This window comes from Meles meles, chromosome 10 (assembly GCF_922984935.1).
Source record: "Meles meles chromosome 10, mMelMel3.1 paternal haplotype, whole genome shotgun sequence".
In the NCBI taxonomy this organism is placed as follows: Eukaryota; Metazoa; Chordata; class Mammalia; order Carnivora; family Mustelidae; genus Meles; species Meles meles.
The window spans coordinates 1363205-1384349 of record NC_060075.1 but is presented as its reverse complement, the minus strand read 5'-3'; the positions used below and the strand labels follow the sequence as shown (position 1 = coordinate 1384349).

The following is a 21145-nucleotide window of genomic DNA, read 5'->3' as shown; positions in this document are numbered from 1 at the left end:
GTGAGACCACGAATCCCATCCCTCTACCTCCTCGTACCCTTCCTCAGGCCACGCTGACCTGGGCAGGCACTCTCGGTCTGTCCTCCTCCGTTCTGATGTTCCTCTGGCTTTGGGCTGCCATTTGACAGCAAAGCCTAGAGCTGCGGGCAATCCCACGGGGGCCAGGTCGCCGGAGTCCCCCGGCCGCGATCTCCGTCAGCAGATGGCATGCTCAGGACTCCCCGGGGCACAGTTTCCTTCTACTTTTACCATTTTATCCTTACTTTGAGTCACATAACTCTTTTAAGAGAGGCCTTAAATCCTTCCTGGGCAGAGCAGGGTGGAGATCAGGTCTGTGAGCGTCCAGCGCCCGAGGCCCAGCTGGTCCCAGAGGTGTGGCCACAGAATGAGGCAGGGTGAGCTGGGTGCCTGCCCGCCGGGTGCCCCTGCCCCTGCTCCCCACATACGCCAGGAGGAGAGGTGGCCTGTGGGTGCTCAGAACTTCCTATTTCGTTTCAAGTAAAAGTCGGACCTCTGGGTTATTTACGTAAAATTTCTCGACTTCGGAAACACCAAGCTGCTTTGAGCAGGGACCGGAGCGCGCACGCTGGGGTGGGTTCCCAGAACCACTGTGATCCTCTGCAGCCACGTGCCTGGCCCTGCTTTCCTGGTGACCCCGAGGTGCAGGCACCGGCCAGACTCAGACATGGTCTCACCAGCCCGCAGGCACCACGGGCCCCTCCTGCCTATCCGGGGGTGACCGCCCTTCATGAAGGAGGCGGTAACGGCCTCCTACGTCTTAGAGGAAAGAACTAAGAAAATCAAACTCCACATTTTGGGGTGTGTAAGTCCAAGAAGGCATCAAAGCATTTCTCTGACCTTGCTCCTGACACCGGGACAGTGGCCGTCCCCAGGGGAGCCAGCAACCTCCTGTCTTTATTTCCGAGTCATTTCATAAAGGACATTACAAGGCTATGAAACGTAAGTGTGGAGAGTGATACGTTTAAAACCCTATGTTCGCGATGGAGTTTGACTGAGATGCTCTGGACTCCGGGGTGGTCATCTTCACGAGCAGCACAGTGCTGTCCGTCATGCACGCTCAAATCTCATTCCCTCCCGGCCCAGGCTGGCCCGGGGACAGGCCACGCCAGCCATGAGGCCCCCCGTCCCATGGGGCTGCGCTGTGACCACAGGCGGCTCCGGGAACTGAAAGACACGTGTCCCCTTGCCTGGGGACTAGGAGAAGGACAGCCAGCAAGGCTCAGAAATAGAAAGACTCATGAATTTAGAAATTGTGGTCCATAATTGCTATTGAGTACAACTTCAAACTATTTTCTTCCTCAGAAAATCAATATCCTACAACCTCGAGAAAACCAGCGTCAGCCCTGAGAGGAGGGAGCGCCCACAGACAGAAATGGCGAGAGAGCCCTGGGAGCCCGTTTCCCATGGAAACACATCACCAAGCCCGGCGCCTTTCTCCTCAAAATATTCTGTCCAGCTTTCCAGTAATACTCTCCGGTGTCTTTTGTGTCCCTTCATCTCGAATGAATGAAGTTTCATTTTCTTACGACGATCTTTCTCAAGAAAAGCCTCACATGCAGGAAGGTGGGGAGAGAAACATGACACGTGGGAAAAGCCAGGGTGGCAGCCAGCGACATGGGCTCCTCGGGGACGTGTGAGCAGTGTGGGGTCACACGGAACGGTCCTGGTGGCGGGGAGGGAGGTGGGGTGCGGGGGGCTGGGTAGGGTGCCAGGGGTGAGGCTGCCGCAGGCCTCCCCACCCCCCGCAGGGCCCTGTGCACTCTCAGCTCTGCGGGGCATGGCTTTGACCGTAACCTGTGACCTTTCTGCCGACATCCCAGGGCACGAGTCTGGAGAGGATCTGCTGGCCTGACGGCCCTGAGCCTCGGCCGCTCTGGGACCAGGCCGGCCGTGCTCAGCAGAGGTTGACGGGACACCCCGCCCCCCGCAGATGCGCCAGAGCCAGGGCTGCTGGGGAGAAGGCGGCCTCTGTGGACCGGGGGCCCGAGTACTTAGGAGAACTTTTCTCCTTGACTCATGCCAAGGGGGCCGGACACAGGCCTCCCGTCCCAGCTGCGGCGTGACCACGTCCTGGCGGGAAACGAGTGGGGGCGTTCCGGGAAGGCCAAGGACCCCGGGGTGCTGACGTCAGGTGTGGAAACTCGGTGGCGCCCGGAGAGCGGTCTTCATGCTCTTGGGGGTTAAATGCTCAGATTTTCTTCTTTTTTTTTTTCCAACCTAAACCAATCTGAGATACAAACTTCCCCCAAAACTGGGGATGAAAAACAAAGCCCAGGAGCCTGAGTGGACTAAACAGACAGCCCTGTGGCCTCCGGGCTTGGCAAAGGTTGCTCCGGGCCGGGTGTGGGGGGGGCATCTGTGACCCTGGGAGGGGCTGGGGGGAGAGAGGCACCCCAGGTTTCCTGCTGGGGACACACGGACCCACGACCCCTGCACAGAAACACCCGGACATCAGAGCTGTGGTCCAGAGCGCCATCAGCACGGAGACATGTAGACAGATCCACGCGCCTGTGTCTGTGTCTGTAAAACACTCGGCTTGTTTGACGCCTGCCACACATTGGCACCACCACAGGGCTCGGGGCAGGAAGACGGCTCCCGGCTCTGAGCTGGTGTACGGGCAGCCTCTGGGGCTGTGGGGGTTGGCTGTCCCGGGCTTGGCCTGAATGTGCGCATGGAGACCACCAGCAGCCCGGGCCACAGTCGCCGTCACAGGCTCCCAAGGGCGCTTGGGCTCAGAGGACCCGCTGACTGGCCCCAGGCCTAGGCGACATGGGACCGTGGGGCCGGGCTCAGACCCGCATGTGGGGCCAGCACCTTTCCTGGACGGTGGGAAAGCCCTTGGCCACGGCTGCTCAAGGCCTGGGGTCTCCTTCCTTAGAGGGGCCGGGCGAGCAACACTGAGCTCGGACGTGTCCATGTGCTTCCCACCGCACGCCGCAGCCCTCACCCCTGCCGCGGAGCCTTCCGGAGCGAGGGCAGGTGTCCTTCACCACCGTGGCGGCCAGACGTTCCACTACGGAAGACAATTGCTCGCTGCCACTGCATGACTTAAGGATGTTAATACGAAGCCGTTTGTCACTGTTCCTCCAAGTGACTGTGGGACGCACGCGGCCACTTCATTGCTGTCCACGCCGGCGGCCACGGGCCACGCCCACTGCCCCGCAGGGCCGCGCCGCCCTGACTTCTCTGTGCGCGACTTTGCCTTTGTCACTGCTTGTCAAGTCCCTTCGCGGTCTCTCCCAAGCCCTTATGCCGAGCCAGGGAGAGGGCCGCGAAGGTGGGATTTGGGGCGGGCGATGAAACCGGAGCCGTCTGCGCGAGCTCGGCAAGTAGACGCAGGTTTTGAAGATCAGCTAATTCTATGGGCCGCTCACAGAGACTATTTCAGAAACAACTCATTTTCTCTGCTTTCACGTACGCCACATAGAGCAAGAGGTTAACGAAGGCATTCTTGGCACGCTCGCTTTCCCAGAAGCACGGACCAGCCTAGAAGCTAAAAGAGGGTTCGAGGTGGCCCCACAGGCGCGTGCGGGAAACACGGGAACCGTTTCTCCCACAGTCCCTGGAGTCGGCCTCAACTACCCCGGATTCTTCTCGACCACCGTCTGGTGACAGCGGCAAGCGGCTGGCGGTCTCTGACAGGCCCGTCCGGCACGTGGTTCCCGCGTCCTCCCGTGGGAAGGCCTGTGTCCCGTCGTCCACCGTCCTGTCCCGGCATTGGCCCCGTGGGGTGGGGCTCTGGGCCTCGTGGCCCTGCAGCTCCTCCCCCAGCTCACAGAGGGGCCCCCCAGTCACGCCCATCTGGGTGTCTCACTCCTGCGTGGCGGCTCACGTCCCCCTGGAGGCCCGTCAGGCACTTGTTTCCCCAGGAAACCCTCTTGCGTGTCTGGGATTCTCCACCTATTTCCCTCGCTCCTCAGTCCGTCTGGACGGACTGGCACATCGCCGGCGTCACCCAGAAGGGAGCCCATCGGCTGATGCTTCTTACCGATTCCTTCTTGATGAAACATGAGGTGCTGTGCCAGCCCTGTGGGGGCCGCAAAGACGAGACACGGGCGTCCACCCAGGGCGGCAGGCGTGGGGCGTCATCGTCAGCGACCCCGCCAGACGGGAAGTTGTAGGAGATGCTGTGAGCAACCACATTCCTTAGGAACTTTGAGCGAAGAGTCACCCCCTCGTCTGGGGGCACAGACAGTCCCTCATCAAACAATCTCTTTCCAGCCTCATGGTGCTGCTGGGGCCACTCCCGGACAGTTCTGGGGTGGAGCAGGCCAGGCACCCGTGTGTGTCTTGCACCGTCTTTGGTGCTGGAAGCTCCCTCCCCGTCCGTTAGGAAATCAAGCTAAAACGTCAGGATACACTCGTGAATTTCTCTCCCCCGACAAAAGCAGACACGCCCTGAGTTGTTGTTACGGGTCGAGATGTATCTTCTCCGAGCAAAGATGCAGGTTGAAGGCCCAAGTCCGGTGTGATGCCCTGAGTTTGTGTCCCCCCAAGGTTCGTGGAGGGACACGCTCACCCCCCAGGGTGGTGGCACGCGGAGGTGGGTCCTTTGGGGGCCAATGAGGTCAGGAGGTGGAGCTCATGTAGGGAATCAGTGTCCTTCTAAGAGAGACGCCTGCCACCGGCTAGGGACACAGCCAGAAGACACCCCCTCTGGACCAGAAAGTGGGCTCGGCTCTCACCAGACACCAAATCTCTTGGTGCCTTGGTCTTGGGCTTCCAGCCTCCGGAACTGTGAGAAGTAAATACTGTTGTTGGAGCCCCAAGTCTGTGCCCAAACAGACTGAGACTCGCCAGCCCCTTACCATGTGACCTCGTCTGGAGTAAGGTTGTTGCCAACGTAACCAGTGAAGATTGGGTCACAGGATGGCCCCATCTGCGAGGATGTGACTCGTGTCCTCACATGAACACAGCCCTGGGCAGACGGAGGGGGCCGGGGGAGCCCCACATGAGGACCAGGCCAGGGAGCGCAGGGCTGCAGCTACGAGCCAAGGAGCGCCAGGGACGGTCTCGTCCCACCCCCAGCCGGGACGCATGGGGACGGTCGCCCACCCCCAGCGGGACACAAGGGAAGGTCCTTCCCGACAGACACACGAAAGGGGTGTGTCTGTCTTCCCAAAGGAGGCACATGAAAAGGGGCTCGATGTCGCCCATCGTCAGGGAAACGCCAATCAGAACCACACAGAGGTGCGGCCTCACTCCCGTCAGAATGGCTGCCCTCAAAAAGTCAGGAGACAGCCGGCGTCGGCGAGGATGTGCCGAAAGGGGGCCCCTCGGGCACTGCGGTGGGAGGCAACCTGGTGCGGCCACTCTGGAGAGCAGTGTGGAGACCCTCGGAAGGTCAGAGACAGAGCTCCCGCCCGGCCAGGCAATCCCACCCCGGGAAGTTTCCCATAGGACGGAAACGGGAATCGGGAAGAGAGACCTGCACCCCAGTCCATCGCTGCCTTGTTCTCAACAGTGAAGACGCGGAAACAACCAGTGTCCCCCGGCGGCAGTGGACAGGAGGACGGGGTGTGTATCGGTACACTGGATTATCACTCAGCCATCGAAAGGAAGGAAACCTTGCCATTTGCAATGACACGGACGGACCTTGAGAGCGCTGCGCTCAGCGAAGTCAGTCAGAGATCAAGACGAATACTTGGGATCTCTCTCGTGTGTGGGGTCTAAAAAAGAAGTCATCCTCACAGAAGCGGTAGAATGGCCGTTGCCAGGGGCTGGCGGGGGAGGGTGGGAACGGGGAGATGCCGGTCAGAGTGAATAAAATCTCACTTATAAGTTGAGCAAGTCCTGGGGAGTCGCGTACGGCCCGGTGACAGCCGTACAATCGCTGTTAGAGACTCCGAAGCCGCTGAGAGGGCAAATGTTAAATGATCTTGACGCAAAAGCAAAAAACCACAAAGGATCATCTAGAACTTGAAGGAGAGCACGGCCTTGCTGACACCCCGATTTCAGACTTCCAGCGTGCGGACCGTGAGGAACGGTGTGCGCACGTGTGAGTGTGTGCACGTGCGTTTGTACGGACATGCTTGTGTGTGCACACTGTGAGCGTCCGTTTGCACACGTGTGGTTGTGTGCGCACAAGCATGTGTTTGTGAGTGCGTGTGTTTGTGCACACGTCCCCGTGTGTCTGCATGTGTGTGCACGTGTGTGTGTGCACGCGCGTCTGTCTTCACCCGCCGGGTCGGCGGTGGCGGGCCGCGGCAGCCCGGGAGCCGGGTGCAGGCGCAGGAAAGCTCTGCAGGACATGCCTCCTTGCGAAGTAATTTCGCGACGCGCACGTGCGCTCATGGTCGGCTGAAAACCCGAAGGAAGAGTCAACGGGAATTCGCGCACGGGATGGCGCTGGAACTCCGCACTGAAAATGAGATACTGAGGGAAGCGTGCCCCCTGCCAAGAAATTTCTCTGGTTTGAAAAGCTCACGGGAGAAAAGTGAAGAAAGAATCATCAAAAAAAGCAGGAAATATTCTGTTGGACATGTTTTTAGACTGACTCAGTTTTGGCCAAGAAAAGGGCATCAGAGCCGCGATGCTGCCGGCAGAGCCCAGTGTGTGCTGCAGCTGTGAAAATGGTGGGCACGCCGGGTCCGGGGACGCCTGCACCCCGGCTGCCCGTGGCTCCACCCCACACGGACCAGCCCCTCCCGGCGCCTCGCGGCCCAGCCGGAGACGCACGTGTGCAAGGGAGCAGAGGCTCCGGCTTGAACACTCTCCCCCAGGGCTGGGCCGCGTCAGCTTCTCATCCCTTAGCTGGGCCCGCGGACACGGGGTTCCGCTCGGGACTCCCCACCCCTGGGCCACCACCCTGACAGGCTCCGGGCCTGACGCAGGAGATTTGGAGGCAGGATGTGAACCACCCCTTTGACAAGTGCCCCGGCCCCACCGCATCGCCTAACTTGGGGTTCTCCCTACTGTAGCTGTTGCTACCCTCGAGGTAGACGGATCCCTAACGGTCCGCGTGCCCCAGATGACTTACAAGCTTTCTGGCTGCCCAGACCACAGAGGTCGAAGGCTGCGGGACGGGGACCCGGCGCATCCTTGAGGGCGGCCGGGAGGGGACAGGGGGTCTTCGGAGACCCCGAGGCTGGCACTGCAGGCCGGCCCCGCGCTCTCCGTGCCCGGAGCTAGGAGCTACCGTGGGACGCCGGGTGAGCTCTGCTGCCCCCAGAGAAGCTGCCCGCAGTCTTGACCACGTGCTGCCCGTGTCCCAGGCTCACGTGGGGCTGCACGTGGCGGCTGCTCCTGGGGGCCCTGCTGGGCAAGGTAGCGTCTGTGTTTCCCTGCACCGGGCACCCTTCCCCGAAGCCTCGCAGCCTGATGCTGTCCCGTGGAGACAGAGCCGTCCTACAACATCCCGGTGGCAGCGGCTGTCCCAACCCCGGGACAGAAACGTGGATTCCGGGGCACGGGAGAGCCGTGGCCGGGACTGGGCTCTGGATTCCGAAGCCACGTGGCCCTCCCCCACCAGCAGCCTGTCCGGACACGGTCACGCGTGAGCCCCCGCTGTGTGGCCTCGCTGCCCGCCCGCCACCTTGCCTACAGCACCGGGCGTCCAAGTCCTCGCGGCCCAGAACCCCGCATGCCCGTGAGCGCGGACTGCGGCCCCACGAGATCGGCCACCTGCTCCTGAGGCAGGTCCCATGCCCTTCAGGTCCTTTCTGTGGGGACAAGACTAAGGAAATCAGAAAACGGCAGGTATCCTCTACTTTTTGCCGTAGAAATTATAGACGATGGGGAAGCGGGAAAGCCATCCTGTCACCCACCAAGAAATTTGCAGAGCTGAGACACGGACTTCGGGTCTCGCTGGGGACGCGCCCGGGCCTGGAACGGCGGCAGGCTGGCGTGCGGCCCCTGGCTGGGAGGCGTTTCTCAAGCGTCTCAGGTAGGGGCCCTGAGTGAGGAGAGACCTGTCTGCTCCAGGAAGGAGCCCGGGGTGGGGGGGCGCGGGGAGCAGGGTGCGGACGTGACCAAGACCGTGCCTCTGAGGCCGCTGCTGTCCCTGGGCTCACGCTCAGGGGCTGGCGGGGGGGCGGCTAGGAAACCTGCCGCCACGGTCCCCTCGCCCCAGGCCGCACCCTCCTGCTCCCGCGGCACGTGCCCACCTGCTCCTGGAAGCGGACGGGCTGAGGGGCAGAGCACAGCCGTCCGCGGAGGCCGGGGCTCCGGGAAGCAGGTATCCACCCTGCCCTTCCTCACCTGACCTTGGTGGCTTCCCGCTGGACACCTCCCTTCCCAGGCAGGGTCCTGTCCCAGCCGTGGCCAGGAACGCAGCCCTCCGAGGGGCGGGGGAGGGCGCCCACGGGGAGGGCCCGCCTGGGGCACGCTGGGGCTTGAGAATGGTAGTGACACTGTGGCACCAAGAAGGGGAAGGGACGAGGCCGTGGGGGTAAGGGACTCTACTGCGGTGCAAGTCTCTGAGTGTCGAGGCCGAGTGTGAGCAGGAAGAGGACCGGTGGTCCACACGGGACAAGACAGGGGTGTGTGCGGCGGGTGGGGTGGGTGCTAAGCCACGACGCAGGGACGGCAGGTCGGGAAACGCGGGTGTCCGCTTCAGCCGCATGCGCCTGCGTGCCCGAGGGCGGGGAGCGTGGGGTCGCCTGTGTCCGGCAGGGAGGGGCGCGGCGGACGGCGCCGGGGAAGACCTGGAGGAGCTGGAGTCTGAGACGCGCGGATGGGGCAGCGGGGGTCTGGCCGCGCCACCCCAGGCCTGTGCTCACGGGGCAGGGGTGGGACGGGAGCTGTGGAGGGCAGCGGGGAGGGAGCGCCCCTGTGTCACCCGCCCGGGCAGGGCCAGACACACTTTTCGGGCTTGACAGGCCCTGGCCAGCTGCTGGGTAAACGGCCCCGAGTCACGGCTCTGCGCCACACACGAACCTTTCCTGTGCCTACGACACGCGTCCCAGACACGCTTCCCGCCCACTGCACCCTCGGTGTGCCTCAAGGATCTCCAGAAACCGGACTTTCTCTAGTTCAACGGCCACCCGGCTCCGGTTAACGAGGGGAGATTTGCTGGAAGTTCAAAGTTAACCGAGGGACGTTCGGAAACGCTCTGTAGAGAAGGGCGCCCTCAGTCAAGCGGGAAAGCGGGCTTCGGGGACGCGGGGCTGTGCCAGGACGGGGGGGTTGCGCGAGCAGAGAGCTGCTCCCCACTCCCTGTCCCGGTCCTCGGGCTCCCTACGCTGCGCGGGCCACAGCCTCCCCCGGTGTCCCCACAGAGCCCACGGTGCTGTCCCCCTGGCCCCGCCGCTCACAGGTGTGGCACCCCTCCCCAATCAGCCCTCGGAGGCCCCTGACCTTTGCCCTCCTTCCCGCGCCCAGCGGTCACCACACCCGGAAGCTTTTCGTCCCCAGACAGCTTCTCCTGCCTCCATTCCTGCTGCCACAAGCTCAGGCCTCCGTGTCTCCTGCCTCGAGCGCCGGGCTGCCTGCTCCCCGGTCCCCCAGGCCTGGATGGTTCGTGTCGGTGCTAAAGTTACGCACGACGGGCTCCCGACTTCCAGTTCCTACGCTCAGGGTTACGGGGCGCCACCCATGCAGGGCACGGAAAACGGCAGCACCCGGAGAGCTGGGTGACCGCTAGCTGCCGGCAGTCACGCCTCCGTCCATGCTGGTTTCACACAGCGAGTCCAGAGGACTCTCCGGCTTCACAATCAGCGCTCGCAACCCAGGAGTCAAGGGCGAGTATATCCCATGGGCCACTAATTCACGGAGGACTTAGGTGACCTGTGACCAAAATGTGTGTGTTTGCAGAGGCTCAAAGTAGTGGCTACAACTTCTCATTTTATCTTATAATTCTTACTTAAAACACGATTATAAAAATAAACAATTTCCTATTTGAAAAAGTATTTTCAGGCCTCAGGTCACCAAAGTGTCTTTTGTCTATTATCGGAGTCTTAACGCCTGAATTTCAGTTTGCATCGTAGTAGTACGCATGCGGTTCCCAAACAGGACACGTTATTGAGTTCCCTTTTCATGAATTACGCTTTCCCCATATTCCTCATTGGAAACAAACTAGAAAGACTCATCACGTGTTCAATGGGGCAAAGTCAATATGTGGCTTTATAGATTATCAATATTTTATAGATCTTAAAAAATGAATTTATAGCTTTAAAAAATACACAGTCCGGAGTAAAACTATTTTACTTAAAAATTACTTGTTTTTCCCCTATACTACACAAAAATAAACTGACTCAGAAAAAAACCCTTGAGGGGGAGAACGGTCTTCTCTGCAGATGGTGCTGGCGTGTCCGCACGAAACAGAGCGAAGCTGGACCCTACTTCACACCAGAGACAAAACTCAACTCAAAAAAACCCAAATACCTAAAGGTGGAGGAAAACCTATAAAAATCTTAGACGAAAACACAGGCAGGGAAAATCTTTATAACACTGGATCTGGTCACGATGTCTTGACTATGGCACCAAAAGTACAAGAAGTGAAAGAAAAAAATAGACAGATTGGGTGTCATCGAACGTAGAAGCTTCTCTGCATCGAAGGACGCCACCGTGAGCCGCAGAGCCGGTGCGGTGGTTGTGATCACACCCTGCGGTGGGATTGCCACCCAGAATCCACACACAGCCCGGCTCGGAAACAGGCAGAGCATGAGCAGACGTTTCTCGAGGGAGACGGCAGGAGGCACAGGAGCAGGTGTGCGGCGGGGACGGTCGAGAGGGCAGTGCAGATCCACAGGAGACACCGCTCACCCGAGGGGACGGCGTCTCTGAGTGAGAACAGACAGTAACACGCTTTGGGGCGCTGGGCGGGGGGACTGGGCTCCTCACGCATCTCCGGGGCAGATGCAAGGAGGCGCAGCCACCGTGGGGATCCTCCGAAAAGTAAACGGGGAGTGACCGCGTCCCGCCTTTCCACCTCTCAGTGCACACTTAAAGTGTCGGAGAACAGGTATGTGGACGGGAACTAGGACGCCCATGCTCAGAGCCACAGCGTTCACAGCGGCCGGACGCAGAAACGACGTGTGGTGAAGACATACGACAGTGTCCTTGGGCCTCAAAAAGGAGGGCAGTCCTGCCCCTGCCTCGGCCTGGCTAAACCCCGAGGACACCGTGGTCCGTGGAATCAGCCCGTCATGGAAAGACAAATGCCGCGTGAGTCCAGCACCAGGGTTCCCCGGAGCCGTCAGATCCACAGGGACAGAGAGCAGAGGGTGTGCCCGGGATTCGGGGACAGGGACTCAGCCGGGAAAGACGAGGGAGCTCTGGAGATGGAGGCGGTGATGGCCGCACGAGGACGCGGATGTGCTTCGTGCCCTGAACCTGACACTGAGAAACGGCCGCAGCGGTAGAATTTGGGTCGTGTACAACTTTACCACAATAAGGGTAAAAAAGAAAGAAAGGACAGGAGAGTGGGAAAACACCCAGTGCGGGGCTTCCCTGGGTAAGGCGTCTCCGAGAGGGGTTTGAGGTGGGAAAGCAGACAGTGACGGTGGACGGCACCGGTAGGGCTCAGGGAGGCCCCGGGGACCCAGCCCGCGCCCCACCCTCCAGCCAGCGCCTGGGTTAGGTCCACAAGGCCCATGGGACAGCAGCCTGTGTCCCTGGCTGTGTCCGGCTCCCAGCATGCCATCCCTGCTCCTTCCCATGGCCGGCACTGCCCTGGGGATCCCGGGGGCCCTCGCCCCACCTGGCTGGCCCCATGGATGGGATGGAGCCTCAGGCAGGCACTTCAGGGAGGGAGGCCGTGTCAGGTGAATGGGCCCTCTGCCCTGTACCCCTGCACTGAGGCCTGGGTGGGATCAGCCCACGTGTCCCCCAAGAGTCTCCCTGACAAGGCCAAGATCGTCCAGAGGTGCCTGACCAAGCGGCCAGCTGTTAAGCTGTAGACCCTCACGTCTGCGGGGAGAGAAGCTCAGAGAACCTTGCTGAAAAGAGACAAGCCTTGCCGCTTCCTGCGGCCGTGACACCGGCCTCAGGACGCTTGCTGGCCTGTGTGGGTCGGGGGTTGGGACGAGGAAGGAAAGAGACGGGCGAAGCTCTCTATTATGGCATCACACGGTATCTTTGGTTCAGGAGGCAAAACAGCTTTAAAGTTCAAGGCTAATTCAAATTGGATTTTAGAAACACAAAGTCTTAAAACATTTGTACCAAAACTAGGGATTACGCTCTTATCTTATCCTCAGAAAAGCTTTTGCAGAAGTAGGGAAAAAGGAGCTCACATTGTGCACTGGGCCCTCAAACTCGCCGTCTGCCGCTCTCCCTCAGGCAGCCGCCTGTTATCCAAAGGTAAAAGTCTTCGACTATTGAAAAAAGGATTTGCATAGACTGCTTTCACCTGCTTCTTACAGGCGGTTCATGAAATCGGGACAAACAGGAAGGAAGCCCCAGCCCAGTGCAGACCTCAAGGCTCCAGAACAAAATTTTGGGAGCCCGCAGCCCCGCTCGGAGAGCCTTCAGCGAGGGCCAGGGAGCCAGTGGCTCTCCTCCACGACCCTCCCCCCAGGAAGCTCGGCCTGGCCCGGACGCCACCCACAGCTGCGACCCCCATCAGTCCCCAGAGAGCGCAGAGCACGGGTTCGGGGTGTCTACGCGGCCCGTTGAACCCGGGTGATAACCCGCCACACGGAAACAGACGGCGCCGCACGGGAGCGGTGGGAAGGCTGGCGGTCGCCTTGACACACCCGTCTTCTTGAGCCAGAAACTTCAGTAAATAAAACACACCTTGAATTTTCACGTGTTTAAAGGAGGAAGAAATTTCAGGCACTGACCTAGGTCGCGTGTGTTCAGGAGGGAGACAGGAACCCCACACACCGCTGTCTGGAGCGGCGGCTGGAGTGAGGGCACCAGCCCAAGGTGGGGGAAACGGCCCCACCTTTAACCCGCGTGCCCTGAAGTCCTGGAAAGCTTCGCTTGGAGGAAAGTTTTCTGCCGCTGAAACTGCGACTCCTGCCAGAGCTGGCTGATTCGGAAAATCCGAGTGTGGAAGACACGCGACCCTCTGTGACCTCTGTCAGTCCCCAGACGGGCGGGCCCTCTGCGGCCGCGGGAGCCCCCGCGCCGGGGAGACCTCGTCTCTCCCTCCTTCTCTGTCTCTGTTTGGGAGAAAACAAACCACGCGTGTTCAACGTAGGGTGGACTTGTGTCTCGCAAAGGCGTGGGAGGCCGCCAGGGCACGTGTCCACCTTCTCGAGGGTCAAGAGTTGAGGAAATTACTTTTCCGTCCCGGGCACACACGTGGTCACCCGGCAGGGCACCGTCTGGCTGCTGTGGGTTCTAGGTCGACAACGTCGGTGCGGACCCCGTGGTGACCTGTGTGCCCACCCCGGAGTGTGCAGAGCCCACAGTGTGGGGTGTGCAGAGCCCGTGGGGCTCCGTGCTCTGCAGGAGTCCCTGTGATCTGTGACAAGCGCCCGGTAGTTCTCCCCGTGTGCGAGCCGGAAGTGGTCGAGCTCGTGAGCGTGCGGCCAGGGCCCAGCATGCCCCGAGCCCCTTCCTGGGGTCTGAGGGCCCAGGGCACCCCTAGAACCACGTCGGGCTGCTCCCTGCCTTCTGCAGCGACGCTTTTCCCGAGGACTAGGAAATCCCTCAACCTCCTGCACGTGCCGCAGGCCACCTCTCATAGTGGGCCGTGGGGTTGCCCAAAGTCAATGTGGTCCAGGAGGGCCCACAGGGGTGCTTGGAAGCAGTGCGCTCGCCTGCCTGGGGGCCGGGCTTGGCCGTCTGAGTCCAGCTCTGAGGCCGAGTCCGGGGCTCCCCTGGCTCGCAGAGCCCTGGGCATGGCTGCATCGCCGGGGGGGCTGATCTCTGCGGGTCCCCACTTGCTGTCCGCCAGCCGGTACTCCTCCAGCAGCCTGTCTCCCCCAGGGCTTCCCCAGACCCCACCTCCCTGAAGCCCCTCCTTCTCCACAGCGACCTCGCCCCGTCCGGTCAAGACGGGGGCTCCGTCCTGCCCCACCCACCCACCCTGCACCCCCGTGGCTTCCTCTGAGCTCTGCATTCCCGTGGGCAGCCCCCTCCCCACACGTCTGGATTTCCAGTCCCCGCTCTGCCCCGGCTCTCGACTCAGCACATACAAAGGCGTTGGTTTAACACAGAGTGAAGTGAGCACGTCCAAGCCCCGCCACCCATCGGTCTCGGCCCGGCACGGCCCTAGAAGCCATCTGGCGGCAGAGGACCTGAGCTCAAAAGCCCAGACGTCCAGCCCCACGCACCTGGAATTGTTCTCGAGACTAGCTCACCTAGGGAAGGACCTGGGTCCTCTGTTCACGGGGCTCCCAGCTGCACGCGACGGCCAGGAGGCCCGGCGGGTCAGCCGCCCTGTACGGCCGCGCTGTCCTCCTGTTTGGTCTCCTCACATTGGATGCGGAGTCTGGGCTGTCAGCGGCCATGACGGGCCTCTCCTGCGTCTACCCCCCCCGCTTCCCGCTGCGCCAAGCTCTCCCCGCAGGGCTGATGCTCGCTGTCGGGGGGTGAGACAGGCTCGCTGTGGCGCTCCACCCTCCGTGTCCTCTCTCCGGCAGCCGGGGTGCTCCAGGCTGGTTAGTACCGCACCCCGCACCGGCCTCCCTGACTCAGCCTCCCTCGTCTCAGGCTCGTTTCTAAGTTCTTCCCCAAAATGTGAGATTGTTCGTGTTACTTTTTGAGCAAAACCCCCTGGCGGACACGTCTGAGCTCCCTGATGTGGCTGTGACGTCGCGAGCCCACCTGAGTGTCGTCTGGCCCAGCGGCTGGCTGGTGCGTCTCAGTCGGGCGCACCTCCAAATTCACGCTCCCCTCAAGGCCCTGGTGGGGTCGCCCCTGGGGCAGCTCGTACCTGCAGAGCTCCGGCCAGCAACGCGCACTCGTCTGTCGCTCTGAGCCCTGGACCCTGCCCGCAGGGCAGCTCCTCCTTGAAGTCTGCCCGGGTCGGGTCACCCACGGCGGCTCCCTGCCATCTCTGGACCTTGGGAGAGCGCTCGTCCCGCGGGACCGCCCCGACAGGCGGCGGCTTGTCTGCGGCATGAGCTCGGCAGCGGCCAGCACCGGGTCCGCACACAACGTGTGCTCAGTGAGACTTGGCTGAAGGAACGAGTAAGTTAATTAACGGGTCTCCTCGGGGACAGAGACTCTAGGTTCACTCTTCTCTGTATCTCTAGCATTTAGCACAGTTGTGGACAGAGAATGCGCCTTAAATGTTTGTGTTTTTTTTCCAGGAAGAGACAACTTAATCTTTAAAAACAATTTCTAACCTGCTTCAGCAACTCGCCTAATTTACGAAGACTGGTATCGCTTTAGGGTAAATGGCAGCTGTTGGGTCTGTGGCGGAGAGAGGGAGGGAGACAAAGGCACCATTTCAACATCTTCCAGTCCCAGAGATGTAGAAATATTTTCACAACATCCCAGTGACTAAACGGTGACTCAGCCGAGACTCCCCGAATGCATACTTTTCTATTCTTAACTCCGCTCCCGTCTTACTAAAATGTCACAAGGCTGAACTTACACTGGGAACAGCCGTTTTCGCTTGGCGTTGAAACCAGACCATGATGCTGTTGTCACCTAGAACTGTATGGGCCGCCGGCGACCATGTGGGAAGGCAGAGCACAGGGCCAGGAGGTCAGCCGGCCACAGGCAAACCCCGGGGAGGACGCAGTTTGACGCTTAGCTGTGTCCCTCCCTGCACCAGCGGCTCCCGCACCGAGGTTGGCATGGGAAACAGCCACGTGGCTATCTAGGAGACACACACATTTCGGGTCACCAAAGAGAAGCCAGGCATGGGCCCACGAGAGAGTCATCTCTCCAAGGAAGCTTCTGTCCTGGTACCGACAGGATGTGCTGACTTAGTGCCTTGCGGGTGTCTACCCTGGCACACTGCGGGGGCTGGGCCACGCCTGATGCCACGGCCCCCACTGATGCTGACCCCAATGCCAACACCACAGGTATGTGTCGCTTTAAGACAGCTTTGGTGAACACAGGCCTGCCTCTTGCCCACATCACACCACCTCCTGCTGGCCACTGCCCCGTGGCCCCAGCACTGCCAGCCAGTGAACACTCAGAAGGACAAGTCGAGCCACCTTGGCTGAATTTGGCTAGAAATGCATCAAACTTGCCATTGGCCTGGCAAGTCAACTGGCTCAACACCGTTCCTGGCCGTGGCCACCTGCGTGGGCTGCCCCGTCACCAGCACAGTCACTGGCCCAGCGTGAAGATGCCGTCCTGGCGATCTGCGTGCTGTCTGGGTGCTCTGGGTCGCAGCTGCTGCCCAAGGCAAGCACAGTGCAAACGAGCTGGGTTTGCAAAGGGTTTGCATCTGCCCCTCAGAAACGATTAGGGTTCAAGACGAAGTGAGCTCTTTAACAGGAGCAGATGGCGTGGAAATAAAGAAGAGCCCATTTTAAAAAATACGTCTGAAAAGCATGATGGGATCAAATGGCAGCGAAACGCTTGAGATGACAGAACACGACCCGACTCCTGGGCCGATTCTCACGGCTCCGGGCAAGTGGCGTGGGCTGCGTGCCTGGCTCTGGACGTCGCCCCATGGGTGAAGGAGTCCTCTGCTCACGTGTGGTCCGGAAGCCTCTGCCGCCGAGCCCCCAGCAGACACGGGGGCCACACGGACTCTGGGGAGATGTCTGCACCCGGGACCGTGTCGGTAATGACCCAACAAGCATCAGCAAGTTCGTGACAAGAGGGTTTTGAGCTCATCGGCTTCAGATCAGGACGTGGGGTGACGGCCCCAAGGATGGCGAGAGATGCTGGTCCCCACAGTCCCCGTCTGGAATCCTGCAGCCAGCGCGGCACGTCCGGGAGGCCGCGCTATGTCCCGCGGCCCCAGCACGACTGTCGAGAGCCTCGCTGCCCTGTCACTGGGACCTCTGGATGGGGGGTGAGTCCCACGACCCTGCAGGCAGGCGCCGCCCTTCCCCACCTGAGCCCCGGCCCCCCGCGGCTGCCACTCACCAGGGCAAGGCTTCCTCCCGTGCTTGCCCGGCCTTGTGGTTTCAGAAGAGGTGATGCGGACTGACATGTGTCCCCCAAATCCTTTCGCGGAAGCTCTAGGCCTTAAGGTGATGGTATTTGAAAATGAGCCTTTAAGCAGAGAATTAAGGTCAGTGAGGTCAGCGGGCAGGCCCTCAGTGCGACAGGGGCCGTGTGCCTGTAAGAACAGGGGGGCTGTTGGGGTCGCCGGCACAGGGGAACAGCCACACGGGGAGAGGGTGGCCATCCGCAGGAAGGACCACCCCAGCCGCACCCTGGCCTGGACTCTGAGGAAATCGGGGTCTGTGGGTGTGATCCGTGGCTGCCCCCGGGGACGGCGAGCGAGGGTGTCGGGTCTTGTGCCCTTGGGGGACCCGTGTGCAGCATCAGGGGGCACAGTGAGCGTTGTCCTCGGGGCCGTCAGAGGCTCGGTTCCCGAAGCCACCGTCCCCGTTCCTCGGGCAGGTGGGCTGGTCGTCTGTGCTCGCGAAGGTCTCCGCGCTTCCGGAGAAAAGAGCAAGAGAAGGGTACGACTTCGCCGGTGGCGTACTGGAACACACGCGGGCTCCAGAGCCAGGGGGTAGCGGCTTCCCTCCAGGAGCGAGAGCTCTTCTCTGCCCCGGGGAGGCAGGGCTGGCACTTGTAAAGGGGGAGTGTGCTGGCGGCCGCGGCAGCTGGCCTTGCGGAGGCCACAGACATGCTCCGGGGCAGCCCGGCCCCTTGGCGAGTGGCCACACCAGGCGTCCGCGACAAACACGGGCAACCTCCTGCTTCCGCGGCAGGGATCCCTCACAACCACTGCAGACGTTAATCTGACCATCTTCCACGCGGCCTCAGGACCCGCGTCGAGTCTGGCCCGACGCGAGCTTTGTGCACTTTCCCCTTCGCTAGCTGGCCCGGCGAGACTCGAGATGCTGCCCCGTGAAGTGCGAGCCAGGCGAGTCCCCCTGTCCTCGCCAGGCGTGGGGGGCTGTGCCTGCACGAGGGAGGGTGCTGTGCGCGTCAGCCGCATCTCAGGGCTATGCCTAGTGTCGGGCCTGGGGGGGCTTGGAGGCCGGGGGGCCACCGGCGCTCAGCTCCTCGGGAGCAAAGATACCACGGGCAGGCGCCGCCGTGCTGATTCCGCGGCCCCCACTGGAAGCAGGCCAGAGAGGAGCCTGCTTTGTCCCGTGGCGGAGCTTGGGCGGGGCAGAGACGGGGCATTCGCATTCGTCTCCTGGTGCATTTCGAGTTTCCCATGTCCTGGCTGGAGGACCGGCCGCGACGTCCAGGGCAGAGATGTGTCCCGAGTCCCACTCGGGCTCCTCGGGGTGCCTGGGCAGCACCTGCTGGGCACCAAGGACACAGTGTACGGTGGACAAATAACACCCTGGCTCCGGGCGGAGCTGTCTGAGGCTGGGGACAGGGGCTCTGAGAGGCGGGGAGGGCCGTGGGACACCTGTGGCTCAGGGCCCATCGAGGCCAGCCGTCTCAGGGGACGCGGCTCACGTGGACACACAGGTGATGACGGAGGAGGCTTCTCACCCCGGGGCTCGGGCCTCCGCTGGGACCCTGCCCACATGTGCTGCCTGGGGGAGCCGGCTGCTGCAGGCCCCGGCCTGGCCTTGTGCGTCTCTGACGCCCCGAAGGGCCTCACTGTTCTGGGTTGCACCATACAAGCTTTCACTTTTCAACAATTCCGAGCCCTCCTGGTACCGCATTGCATAAAAAATCTATTTATTGATTGTTTGTTGCATCACTTAGCACGAGGCTGTCCCAGCCAGACAACCAGGAGGCCGCGGGAACAGCACACACTCGGCGTGGACCGCATGCAACCCGGCACGGGGAAGCTGCGTCTTCTTCCTCATCGCGTCGGGCTTCTAGAGTTTCTAGCGTCGGCAACGCGACACGGGCCCTGGCGAGCAGGGCGTGGCCGTGTGGCAGGACACCGGTGGGCCGAGCCCCAGAAGGGCCGCATGCCAGTGGGGGTTGCAGAGCACTGTGGGATTTGGTGGACGTCTGGGGCAGCTGACGCCGCACCCCACGGGAGCCCAGCTCATGCTCGGGGACCCACGCTTTGCTGTTTTAAACGAAATAATGCGGCGTTCGCTGTTTTAGGCATCAACGTCAGCCCTGGGGGTCATCGTCCAGACTTGTGTTCTGTGGTTTCTGCGTGTCGTTGCTAGTTCCAGGAAGGGGTGGGGGGCCAGATCCTCCAGACGTTCACAGGTCAGACTGCGACGGTTCGGCCCACCGCCCGGCCCTGCTGGAAGACCGCGTGGAGGTCACGGGCGGCGTCAGCAGCAGAAGGGGAAGCCAGGGAAGGGAACACTCGGCCGCAGCTGGAGCGCACGGTTCAACTTCGTGCTGCGTCGTTCTTCGTAGGTCTGTCATTCTTAGAGAGTCTGTCCACCCCACCAAGTCTCTGTGTCCCGGGACATGTTCTACCGTAAAGCGTTTCAGGGGTGACGAGAGCCTTGTCCAGGCTGCACAGCAGACCCATGGCGGGCCGACGATGACCGTGAGCTCTCGGGGCTCGCAGCGGTCTCGGGTCCCACTTCTCCACCTTGCCTAGACAGCAGCCGCTCGAGGCAGACACCCGACACAGCGGCTGGGGGCCTGGCCCCGGAGGCCCAGGGACGTCGACAGAATGTGCAGCGTTTGCGCCAGCGGCACAGCCTGTGCGGGGCCCCTCGCCCTCTGACACCGGCTTCCAGAGCCTTGCGCGCCCCCGGAGAGGGCTGGGTTGTGAGCCCTGGGCGCCTGGGACGGCAGGCTGCCCTGAACCTCCCGTGCTCTGGCCTGTTCTCTCCTGAAGGAGGAGACAGGTCTCTGGGGACAGAGCTGAAACACCAGCAGGAAACCGAGGGTGGCCTTTGGGGCTGTGGGGACGGCAACCCTTCCCGAGTTCTGGAATGCGGTGGACACGGGAACACCTCAGCCCAGACCAGCCCAGGGGCTGACTTGATGCCCTGAGCCCTGGGGCGCTGGTCTCTTTCTTCCCAAGTGCTGACCCCACAAGGTTACTGGATCAAACGCTGAGGACTGCAGACGCTCGCTTCAGTGCCGCCGCAGCGGTTTTTGTGGGAAAACCAAACATGGCTGCACTGTGGCGTCGAGAGCAGAGAACGGCAGGACGCCTCGCAGAGTGGCGATCCCAAGGTCTGGGCCCTCACGCACGTGCACATCCAGTCTCTCCCTACCTGTCCGGATGAGGCCCCCAGCAGCGGGGTGGAGCCGGAGAAAACCCTCTCCAACGGACGGCGGCCTCGTCGGGAAGGAGGAACCAGCAGGCTCCGGGCTGAGCTGCGGCGGCTCCCAGGTCTGCCCTGGTGCTTCCGAGGCTGCACCCCTGGGGACCCGGCTCATGCTCGGGCACCCATGCTTTGTTCTACACGAGATAACTGGTATTTGGTGTCCGAAGCCCCAGAGTCACCATCATGAGTCGCGCGGGAAAGGTCAGAGCTCTGGGCGTCGATGTCGGTGGATACGCCGGCTGCCACACTTCGCGCGGTTGGCAGTTTCTGTAACTGATTTCTTATGTCTACGCTTGCTTAAATACGTATTTTCCATCTGCCTTTTTTGCTGCTTAGGCCAACCGGCCTCCCTTACCCCGCGGGACCCCGACCACTTCAGCGGAGCCACACTGCACACACACGCGCTTTTAAAAAACTGTGGCCGACTTTGACTCCTTTCCTTGCAAGTAGACGACATGATTTACACGTATTTCATTTACCGTTTTCTGAGACAAGAGGTTCTTACAGTGAACGAGACACAAACCTGCCGGTCGCCGTTCGTGACGCAGCCAGACCGGCCACTGGACCATCCTTCCTCTGTGGCTCTGGAAAGTCCACTCCTTGTCCACTGCCTGGGGAGCTCCATGGCCCCACAGAGCCAGCGCTGGGGGCCTAGAGGTCCCAGGGCAAATGGGGATGGCCCAGGGTGCCGTGTGCTGGGCAAGGGGCTGTCTCTGGGGAATGGACCTCCCACCGTCCCGGGGCATCGGCAGGGGGTCTCTATTCTATTTTCGGGGTCTGCCTTTCTTCTGCTTAAAGGAGGTACATACTTTCTGGTTGATGAATTAGGTTCTTGGCCAGGATCTGGCAAGGACGCTGGAGAGACGCCGAGTTGGTCTCCCCGCACCTACCGTAGCGGAAATGACGTGGTCTTGCCACGTCGTGTGTCTCTCCAGAGACACTGAGGAAGCTCAGTGACAAGCAAGGCACCTGTCCCACCT

The 21145-nt window shown here is 61.4% G+C and overlaps 1 protein-coding gene across 3 annotated transcripts in view; it reads right to left on the bottom strand.

Moving 5' to 3' along the window:
* Positions 1-21145, bottom strand: part of PTPRN2 (protein tyrosine phosphatase receptor type N2) — a 692851-nt gene that overhangs the window by 122903 nt on the left and 548803 nt on the right. The gene's annotated exons all lie outside the window — the stretch shown is intronic.